General features: G+C 41.3%; 1 long non-coding RNA gene across 2 annotated transcripts; it reads left to right on the forward strand.

Moving 5' to 3' along the window:
• The first annotated feature begins 769 nt into the window (after positions 1 to 769).
• Positions 770 to 8,231, forward strand: LOC129678665 (uncharacterized). 2 transcript variants are annotated; one of them, XR_008720426.1, is made up of 6 exons: positions 770 to 1,183; positions 1,956 to 2,246; positions 3,670 to 3,851; positions 4,221 to 4,455; positions 5,885 to 6,066; positions 7,042 to 8,231. It is a non-coding gene; the product is annotated as an uncharacterized LOC129678665 (long non-coding RNA). The 2 variants fall into 2 exon arrangements; XR_008720425.1 differs by lacking the exon at positions 5,885 to 6,066.
• The last annotated feature ends 2,347 nt before the right edge of the window (positions 8,232 to 10,578 follow it).

Raw genomic sequence — 10,578 nt, forward strand, 5'->3', positions numbered from 1 at the left:
TCCAGTATATGTGCACGTGTGTGTAGGTGGTGAAGAGTCCAGATGTCGACGCTGGGTTTCTTCTTCAGCTATTCTCCACCTTATTTTTTGAGATACAGTTGTTCAACAAACCTGTAACTTGAGGATTTGGCAAGCCAAAGGGTCCCCTGCCTCTACCTCCCCACAGTTGGCATTACAGGCGCACGTGTCTGCATCTGGGGGAGAAGCTTGGGTCGTTGGGCTTGTAGGACAAACACTTTCCTGGTGGAGCCATCTTTCCAGCTCCACACATTGTTGCTTGCTTCATACCATTTTTCTGTTTATTTATTTTATGAGCAGGCATTTTTGTCTGTATGTATGCATATGTACAGCATGGGGATGCCTGGTGTTTGTGGATGCCAGAAGAGGGTCTTTGGATCTCCCAGGAATGGAGTTAGAGACAATTGTGTGTTGCCATATAGATGCTTGGAATCCAACCTTGGTCCTCTGGAAGAGCAGCCAGTGTTCCTAACTGCTGAGCCATCTCTCAAGTTCATTCATTTTATTTTATTTTATTTTTTTATTTTTTTGCGACAGGTTCTTTCACTGGCCAGGAGTTAGCCAAGCAGGCTGGGCTGGTTTGTCCAGCAAGCCCAAGGATCCACCCATTTCCATCTTCCCAGCATTGACATTTTAAATGTGTACTACCACATCTAGCCTACACAGGTCCTAGAGGTAAAACTCAAGTCCTCATGATTTCAAGGCACCATCACACCATCTCTACTGTTGCATGCCAGAAACAAACAAACAAACAAACAAACAAACAAACAAACCCCAAACCCAACAACAATAGCAACGACAACAAAAAACAAGAAAACAACAACAACAACAAAAACTACCAATGAACATTTTCAAGTGACAGTGTAGATACAAAAACCTAAGTCTAACAGAGCTCTCTGTTGAGGTGCAGGGGACAGTGACATTCTATAGAACTCTTGGATTGGTTCCTTGTCCGTTAAATATTGTGGCTTCAAAGTGGAGCTGACTCTGCAGTAGCTATTAAACATATTCATTGGATTTGCCAAGTTCTGGAAAAAGGAAGGCTATGTCTACCTTCATCCTCTTTGGGGAACCAATAGAAAACTCATGTCAGCCTTGAGCAGAAGAAAACCTAGAGACTCATGTGGCAGCACTGGCCAAGAAGGCTCCCCAAGTGTGACTGAAGGTACAGATGAATCCATTGGGCTGACTCTCTTTTCTGCTGAATTAGTGAATTGTACCTTTGGATAAAAACAGGACAGGTCCTGTCATTTCCACACACCATTCATAGATCATTCAGTGACCTTACTGTTAAGCGCTCTTTAACTCAGTTCCTATAAGGTTGGCTATCTCATCATTAGGTGATATATTATTGATATTACCTATTATGTATTGATTGCTTGTGCAATCAATCGTCCTTATTATCATTGTGTAGCAGATGGCTTTTTATAATACACATCTCCTGGAAATGTCAGAACAATTCTCCTGTATGTGCTTTGCACAACTGTGACCATTTGGATTTCTCTCCTGCCTTGATAACTGGAAAAATTCTAGCAGAGAGGCATTGTGGTCCCTCCTTCTGAATGTGAGTTCCCTGAATGGGAACACAGCTCAGATTCTGTTCCTCTTGCTCCTCTGAAGGCGTCTTGAAAAGATACCATCCTGCTCTGCTCCTAATAACTTAGAGAGCTGTAGTTGGCTGTACAAAGGTTAAAGGGGCAGAAACAAATAACAGGAATTCGTGTTGTACAAAGAGTCACCTTTGCTCCTAAAATTGATATATTACTTCCTAATCTGATCATGTAAAACATGGTTCTAAAGCCAACAGAAGACATGATAAAACCTGATATGCAGAACAATGTCCTTTGTAAAACAGATGATTGCAAAACACATTGAATGTATAAAGCATTATATGGATGCTTAATGATCACAGCAATTATTTTACAACTTAATTGCAGGAAAATTAAAGGAATAAAGTAGCTTAACAAGTCCAAAAACTTCTCGGACTCTGTAGCTTGAGGAAGATGAACGGGGGAGTTCGCTGCTTAATGTGACCTCCGGTGACTCTTAGACCTGCCTTAGACTTCTGTGACGTTCGAAGGCTGGAGACTTAGGGCTTCGTGCTTTCCGGCCAAGAATTCTACCAACTGAGCTACATCTTCACTTGCACAGTTTGTATTGAAGGTTTCAAAAACTTTAGCTGTTGGAGAGCCTTACTCGTCCTGAGCACTCTGTGAAGTGAGCTGGAGGTAAGTGGATTTTGAGCTTTATTATATTTGCCTGCCAAGTCTATTAAAGAGCTGGCTTACCACACTGTTCATCCAGACTGCTTATGGCCTTGGGATTTCTATACCTTTGGTCTTTGGCTGCAATATCCCCTACATAATAAACTGAGATTAAAGTTGTTTCTTGTCATGAGATGAATAATATTTAACACAAGGACTCGAGGCATCTACCTGAAAACCTTTGACCAAATCACTGGAATAATTTGATTTTTTTTTTAAATTATAATTTCACCGTGCTTTGATGTGAGTTGATTCACGGCCTCAAACAAACTGAAGGTTTGGAATGTATGCTCAGGCATAAGTGGCGGTCATCATTTACCAGGAGCGAAGCTTGAGCTGGGTCTGGAGGGCACTGTCCTGTGATTCCCAACCACTGGGGAGGATGAGGAAAATGAATGGAGGTATAAGCCTTGCTAGGGCTACACAGAGAGTTCAAGGCCAAGAGTGAGTTCAAGACCAACCTGGGCAGCTTAGTGAGACACACACTTTCTTAAAAAGAGATACAAAAGGATTGAGGTTGAACCCTTAGTAAGAATAAATCTACATAAAAAGCAGCTTCCTGAAGAGATGATAATGAAATATCTTTTTGTATTTAACGTTCAGATTTGCTGTCTCACAATCATTTGTAACTGAATCTACCCAATGCTTATCCCTTTGAGGTATAATCCTATATAATTTATCACCACTTTGTATACTACAATTAAGCGGCTTAATTCATTGGGCATCAGTTAAGGAAACATTTAGTATTTTAGCCCCATCATCCATAATCTATATTTATATTTTTCAGGTCATTAAAATGTCAAATTGGAATGGTCAAGAAAAGCAACAATAAAATTCAAAGAGAATCAAGTATTATCTCTACCCCATTAGAATTTGTTAATTGGATTTTTTACATTGAGCTGGGGCAGTAAATGAATATGACTGTATGTTTAGATATTCAACAAGATTGTCAAAGGGTCAGTTTTAGGAATAAATGTCTCACTCAAAAAGAGATTTTGGCTGGGCATGGAGGTGCACACTTTTAATCCTACTACTCAGGAGGAAGAGGTAGGTGGAAACCTGTGAATTTGAGGCCAGCCTAGTCTACAAAGAGAGTCCAGGACAACCAGGACTACACAGACAAACCCTGTCTTGAAAAAAAAAAGAAAGAGATTTTGTTGGCAGGTCAATAGTTGACTCTTTTGGAATGAAAATGGCTGGGCTTACATTTCTAGTATTTGCACAGATCCTTCTTTGATGATTTCTAAACATTTAAAATAACACATCTGTTTAGAAGTATGTTTGAAAGGCTAATGTCTGTGTTGAGTGGCATAATTAACAGTTAATGAACTCACTTCCCACTTCCCCTGGAATTATAATTGTTAACTGTTGTTGGTTAATCTAACAGAAGCCCGGGGCATTTATCAGAAGTGTTAAGAGTTGGAGGCTGCCTTGAATTTCCTCACACTCAAGCCTTGTGAAATTCAAACATACTTGGAAAATCTGGATGTCTTGTGAAAGCTCGTTGGTAACTTGTAATGGAGGCCGAATCTATTAGCAAAAGAAGTAAACAGCTTTTGGAGTCAAAGGGTAAATATGAGTAAGCATGCACATACAGTCGTGTTGACCATCTTCTGTTTATCAAGAGCACATGCATATACAACAGTCCTTGATAACCCTTGCTTGAAGAGCCTCTTGCCTGATTCCATGTAGTCATTCTCCTTTCTGCCCAATAATCTAAATTGTCAGGCTTTTTTTTACTTCATCCGTTTAATCACACAGGAGCTAGTGCCCAACATGGCAGAGGCTAGGTGACAGCTATTGCCAGAAGCACATTTGTGACATCTCCATAGTTGGAAGGACAGACTCACCTTAGAGATGTCCCCTCAACCACCAAGGAACAATTGCCCCAGAGGGTCAGAAGAAAGGCGGCTCTGTGTTTCTTTTCTTTCTGACCAGATACCAGAGGGGAATGAGCTGTGTCTGGAAAAGGCTGCATTGCAAAAGACAACAGTGCCACCGATGACATCTGAAATTTCAGGACTCCCGTGGACAAAGCTGATAGCTCCAAAGGTGCGCATGCCTTTGGGTTTTCCCACCCAGGCATGAAATATACTACATGCCAAACTCAACAGCACTTAGGACACACAGCTGTCAGGCTCTGAAGACCAGATGGCCACTAGAGGCTCTGAAAGTAAGTTCAGAACTTTGGAATGTGCAGACAGCCAAGGAAACACTCTCTTCTATTCCAGTTCTTTCTTCTGGCTCATGGATGTGTCCAATGTGCATAGCAGGAGCCCACCCAAATTCAGTAGCGAGGTATCAAAGCAGAGACAGGTGGGCTGGACCTGAGGAGCACAGTGTGGCATTTTGAAGGCCAGTCTGGCCTCTGTTGGAAGAGGCTGGGGGTTTGTTTCATATTGAAGTGCATAACTGTGTGCTTGGGGGGCTGCCAGGGGCAGATCAAGAGCTCAAGGCCACGATGGGCTCTAAGGTGAGACCTTGTCTCAAGAGCAATAAAACAACCACAGTAAAACTGGAAAGAAAAAGAAGAGTCTGAGGGTTAATGAGGACTTGTGCTGGGTGAATCTGCTGTGAAAGAATAGCAGAGTTTAGATTAAACACCTCTGTCTGCATCCAAGAGTATTTCCAGGTTTCTAGACCCATCCTCTGCAGGCCTGCGAGGCACCACCCTGTAGTACGTGAGGGTGCGCAGGAGGATGTGTGCAAGGCTGTGCTCAGACATGCACTGTGGCCTATCTGTAAGGGATCTGACTATCTGGTTTCCACAGATGGAGCCAGGGTGAGCTGGCACCAGGTCCCATGGACACCAAGAGATAACTATGCCTACTTGTTATGCACTCTTCCATGATTTTCTTAAAATTCTGTTGAAACACAAACTATAGCCCAGAGCAATTTTATGGGGTCTAAAACTTACACAGCTTAGGTGTTTCTTTAAGAGAATCAAATTAAAAATATAAAATTAGCTACAAAATGATCATTTTTGCAAATAAAACATTTTAAATCTGTCACATCACCAATAACAGAAAATTAAAAATATCCATATAACCTTTCTACTAATTGCCTGATACTATATATAGCCTTTTTTCCTTTTTTTTTTACTTCACACTTTAATTTGTCTCTTACCATAGCATATTTCTATATAATATTATTTATAGAAAGACTAAGAATACTGTCTTTCCAATAGCATGGTTGGTCTCAGTGTGGCTTCTTTTTGTGTTGATGTCCTAGCTGTGTAAAACTCAGAGTTATTGCTCCAGACTTGTATTAGACAGAAAGCTTATGTCCACACAAAATCTATGTGCTAAGCCCTAATAACCAACGTGAGACTCTCAGGAGCGTGGGCTTTGGAACAGTGACTGGGTCATGAAGATGGGGGCACTTATGAGTGAAAATTTGTGGCCTTGTATTGGAAGCCCCAGAAAGCTCAGGGCGAAATTAATGATGCATGTGCCAAGAGAAGGCTCTCTTGTGTGCATGCATGCATAGGTGGTGTGTGTGTGTGTGTGTGTGTGTGTGTGTGTGTGTGTGTGTGTGTGTTTGAGGTGCATATGTGCATGCATGTAGTGTCCAGAGTGTAACTGCGTATTATTTCTCCTGAGGTACCACCTGCCTTGCCTTTAGAGACAGAGTCTCTTATTAGCTTGCATCTCACTATGGTCCATGAGCCCAATGGTTCTGGCTGTTTCTGCCTCTCCAGTTCCTGGGATCATAAGAACAGGCCTCCACTCCTGGCCTCTTATGTGGGCACCGGAGACTAAACTCAGGTCCTTACACATGCATGGTAAGCTCTTTGGCAATTGAACTGATTCCCTAGGCCCTCTTTGGGCATCTTGGTTTTTAGTTTCTCAGCCCTGAGAACTGTGAGAGATTAATTTCTGCTCACTAAGCCTTCCAGTCTATTGTCTCATAGTGAGCTAACTTATCTAAGAAACCTAAAGTATAGGAGTTCTAATGGAGTCTTTTATCCAACTTGCCATCAAGAACCATGGATGCTGAGGGTTGGCTAGTTAACCTCACTGAGTGGACTGATGACAAAAGGCTTACCTTGTTGCCAAGGAGAATAAAGCCACGTAGTGATTTCTTACAACTTTATATGTCTGCTAGAAAAATCTCACTGAGCAGCTTAGCTTTCACCTAATTCTTGTTTACTCCCCATCCTCCACATGAACAGACCCCCCTCAAGGCAGTCTCAGGCTTGGCGGGCAAAGCAGTGTTCAGCCTTGCCTTGCCCCTTTGTGACAAAACCTCCCTCAGTGGGAACTGCTGCCTTAGGCAGATTATGCCATTGCCCCCAAAGACTTGATTGAATTCTGAGAGTAATTAGAAAAAGGAAATTGCTGTAGGAGCATGGGCTTTCCCCATGACTTCGTTATGAGATGAGAACCCTTTCCTCTGGTCCCTCTTCCTACCCCAGTCATAGGACAGTGCCCACCAACTAACAATTCCTTCTGACAGACTGAATGCATTTTCATTTTATGCAGTTTTCACTCCTAAAAGCTCTCCCCATCTCCATCCCACTTCTCATAAAGAAGACTCAAAAATCAGGCATCCCAGAAGCCTCTCGTGATGGAAATTGCCAGGTCCTCACTGTTTTCCTTGAGCACATACATACTTATTTCATTCAATAATGTACTGGAAAATGACTTGAACCAATAGATTCCTCAATTTCCCTGACCATTATAATACAGTTGTAAGCACGTTTTTAGTAGATTGAGACTTTAAAAAAAATTGGAGCCATATAATTTTTTGTTTGCAGGCGTACATCTTGCCTGAAGCAATGTCTGAATACAAGGTACATCATGGCCTCACTCTGCACAATACTACAGGAGAATTTTCTTCCCTATTTTAGTCAGTCTCCATCTGAGGCAATTATCTTGTACTTCCTGAGATGGAGTCCATCTTTTCTCAAGAGGACCATACCATCACGGAGGAATTTTAAGTGTTCTGCTGGATACTACTTGTACAGACGCATGTTTATTTCCACGGCACACCTGTTCCTGTGGTGGTGGGACCCCTCTGCTCTAGCCAGCCTCAAGCACTACCTAAGCGCAGTTCTCCCCCTCCATCTTCAGAAGAGCAAAAATAGCCTGAATGTACTAACAGCTTATCAAGAGCCCCAAACTGTCCCGAGCATTTTCATGTGCATTAGCTCATCTCCTCCTTACAGCAGCTTGGTAAAATAGCCAGAAGAGAACACTGAGGCATGGAGAGATGCTGCCGCTCTTTTAGGAAACGGAGCAAGACTGAAGCCCGGCAAGACTGAAGCTCCAGAGTCTGAATTACTGTTTGAAGGTGACGAATGTTTCTTGTGTGGTTTGTATGAGTACAGACAGATGAAATCAGGTCTTCGTAATGACCCAAAGCCCTGATCAGTTCTCTGTTTCCATTTTCCTTCTCAGCTACTGTGAGGTGCACAGCATGCTGGGCCATCCTTAACACCAGTTACCCAATGGTGCTTCCATGAGGAAATATGGTAGAACATAATATAGCATAGAATTTTAAATCGATTAGATCACCTATGCCACTTATACACCAACACAGTTCATTCATGTCTACGTGACATTCAGTTGCACATATTAGTGTCCATGTATATACATATGAAGAAAATTAGGGTTTTCATTCAAGAACACATGTGGCCAAATGCAAATGCCCTCTTTGAAGGGGCCAGCTTCCTGATAAGACATACGATGCTTCTCACTGCAAGCTGCAAGACCTTTGGGAATGTATATATGTATGTGTGTGTGTGTGTGAGCACACTTCCACAAGATTAATTCTTTTTTTTCTCGCTGCTCATGCTACCGACCTCACAAATCTGTGATTCACAGCAGGAATGTAGCCCGGAACTTCTGCTATGTAAGCAGCTGCAGATGCTTCGAATACCATTGTACATGTGATCCAGGACTTGCTATAAATTTACCCCTAAAAATAAAGTAACAAGTGACTGAACAGCAATGAGAATTAATCACTGCAGTGCGTGAATGGAATGTGCCAGGCTCTACCTCAAAAATCCTTTTATAAAAAGATTGTTATAATTAAACCCCAAAGAAATACCCAAGGATGCTGTGCTGGAGTAAATGCGCTGAGCACTTTGAGAGAAGAATTTGATTTTCTCTTGTAGGGAGAGACAGAATGAGAAGGAACTTCCCTGACTTCTCTATCATTTGAAAGAGGGTAGTATTATTACATCACGGAGGAATGCATCCTACAAAGGAATTTCAATTGGACTCAGGCTTGGTACTTTGAGAGTTTTTTGAATGCTGAGAGGATAGACAAGCCTCCTGGTTAAGCTGTTTGCCATGGAGGGAAATAAATTCATTTCTAAAATTTGCATCATAGCTTGTGGCAAAGATTAACTTGGTGATTCAGAACTGGGAATAACCTTGTGATAGTATCATGCATCTCATGCCACCAAAAGTCAGTCTCAACCATGAGGTTTGTGAAAAAGCAAAAGCCCAACACAAAGGGAGAAAGTGGAAAACACCAAGACTCTAACTTCTTCAGATCTACCCTTTTCCTATGTCTGTAACATGTACACTCCAAATCCAATGACCGCCTTCCCTGTAACACTCTAACATGCAAAAAGAAAAAAAAAGGGGAGGGGGAAGGGCAAGAGATATGGAGAGAAAGAGAGAGGGAGTGGGAGAAAGGGATAAGGATGGGATAACAGAATGAAGACAGAAGGAAGGAAAGAAGAAATAGAAGGGGGTAGAAAAAAAACAACTAGTTTAGAAAAGAGAGAGAGAGAGAGAGAGAGAGAGAGAGAGAGTGTGTGTGTGTGTGTGTATAATATACACTAACCATCGTTTCAAAAAATTCCAAGAAGCTCTTAAAGGCTTTTATGGTGTTGTTTGGGAGGAGGAAGGGGGCCAATGGGAGGGGGAATGAGGAAAAGAGAGGATAACTGGAATAAAAGTATCATCAAAATATGTTAAATGCATGTATGAAAATGTCTCAATGAAGTCCACTATTTTGTACAATTAATGCACAACTAGAGAGAGGGAGAAAGAGAGAGAGAAACTTCCTGGTTCTGAGTACATCACAGGTAAAATGCTTGGACAATCTGAAAGAAAATTTGATTGAAGATCAATATTTAGACATGGGAAAAGCAGGAGAGAGTTCTTAAAGCCACTTGAAGTACTGGAGATGAAAGGTTAAAAGCCTTAAAGACTAAAAACTACATTAACAACTGAACAGCAAATACCATCAACAGAGACTTGGAGAAATCAGCAGAACAAATGTTAAATCATGAAGAGCTGGAAAAAGAATTCATTTCAGCAGCCAAAAAGATTTCCTTTTCTCTGTATTCCAAAATCGATTGTTTTGTAGATGGAAGTACTAATGGGTAATTTCTATCCAGTTCTTTAAAGCAAGCCACACAAACCACTCTGGGCTGCAAAGGGCAAAGGTCAAAGCAGGTAGATTCTTCAGACAGTTTCACCAGTGCTCTGCACTGTGTCGGGAGCTGCAAGTGTTTCTACGAGGAATAGGGAGCATTATGATCTGCATCTGCCTCAATCTCACATGAATCAGGTTTAAAACCACATTATATCGTAAGTCTGGCTCTTGTTGCATTCAGCTAGAGTTTCTAGAGTAGCTGTGCAGCAGGGTGAACCACAATGATGGTAAGCAGCCCGGCTGGTTATAGTTATTAATCTACACTTTACCAGGTAGTGAACAATATTCTCTTTAATTATGTCATTTGCAGAAAAGAGGATGAAACCAGAGATCATGTGTTAAGTGAAATAAAACCTGATTCAAGAGCACAAACATGTTTTCTCTCATCTGAAGAACCTAGATTTAAATTATGTGTTTCATGAGATGTGAAAGTAGAAAGGGGACGATGAAGGAACAGGAAAGAATCTAAGAGGAAGAGGAAAGAAAAACAAAAGAGGATCCGGGAGGGTAAAAACAACAACAAATATTGCATGCCTTATCTTATATTTTACACATGCGTGCACACACACACCTACACACATCATGAAGGCAGAAGGAGGAGTACTGTTTGAGATGAGGAAATGAACTAATGGGAGGAAGAGAAGCAACAAGGTAAGGTGATGAGGTAAAAATTAGAAAGACATGATACACATGCATGATAATGTCAAAAACATATATTTTGTCATAAAGCTTTATTTACTACGAGTTTTAAACCATCATAGGTAGAATCAAGACTGTACTTCCTTGCCATCATAGAATAAGATGACCATGGTTTAGATTCTACTGCTAACATTGTACTTACTGGTAGTGAAAAATGAAATATTTCCTCTAAGGTCAATAAGATAAGGATACCCACTCT

Source organism: Psammomys obesus, unplaced genomic scaffold (genome assembly GCF_907164565.1).
Source record: "Psammomys obesus unplaced genomic scaffold, mPsaObe1.curated_primary_1811, whole genome shotgun sequence".
NCBI lineage: Eukaryota > Metazoa > Chordata > Mammalia > Rodentia > Muridae > Psammomys > Psammomys obesus.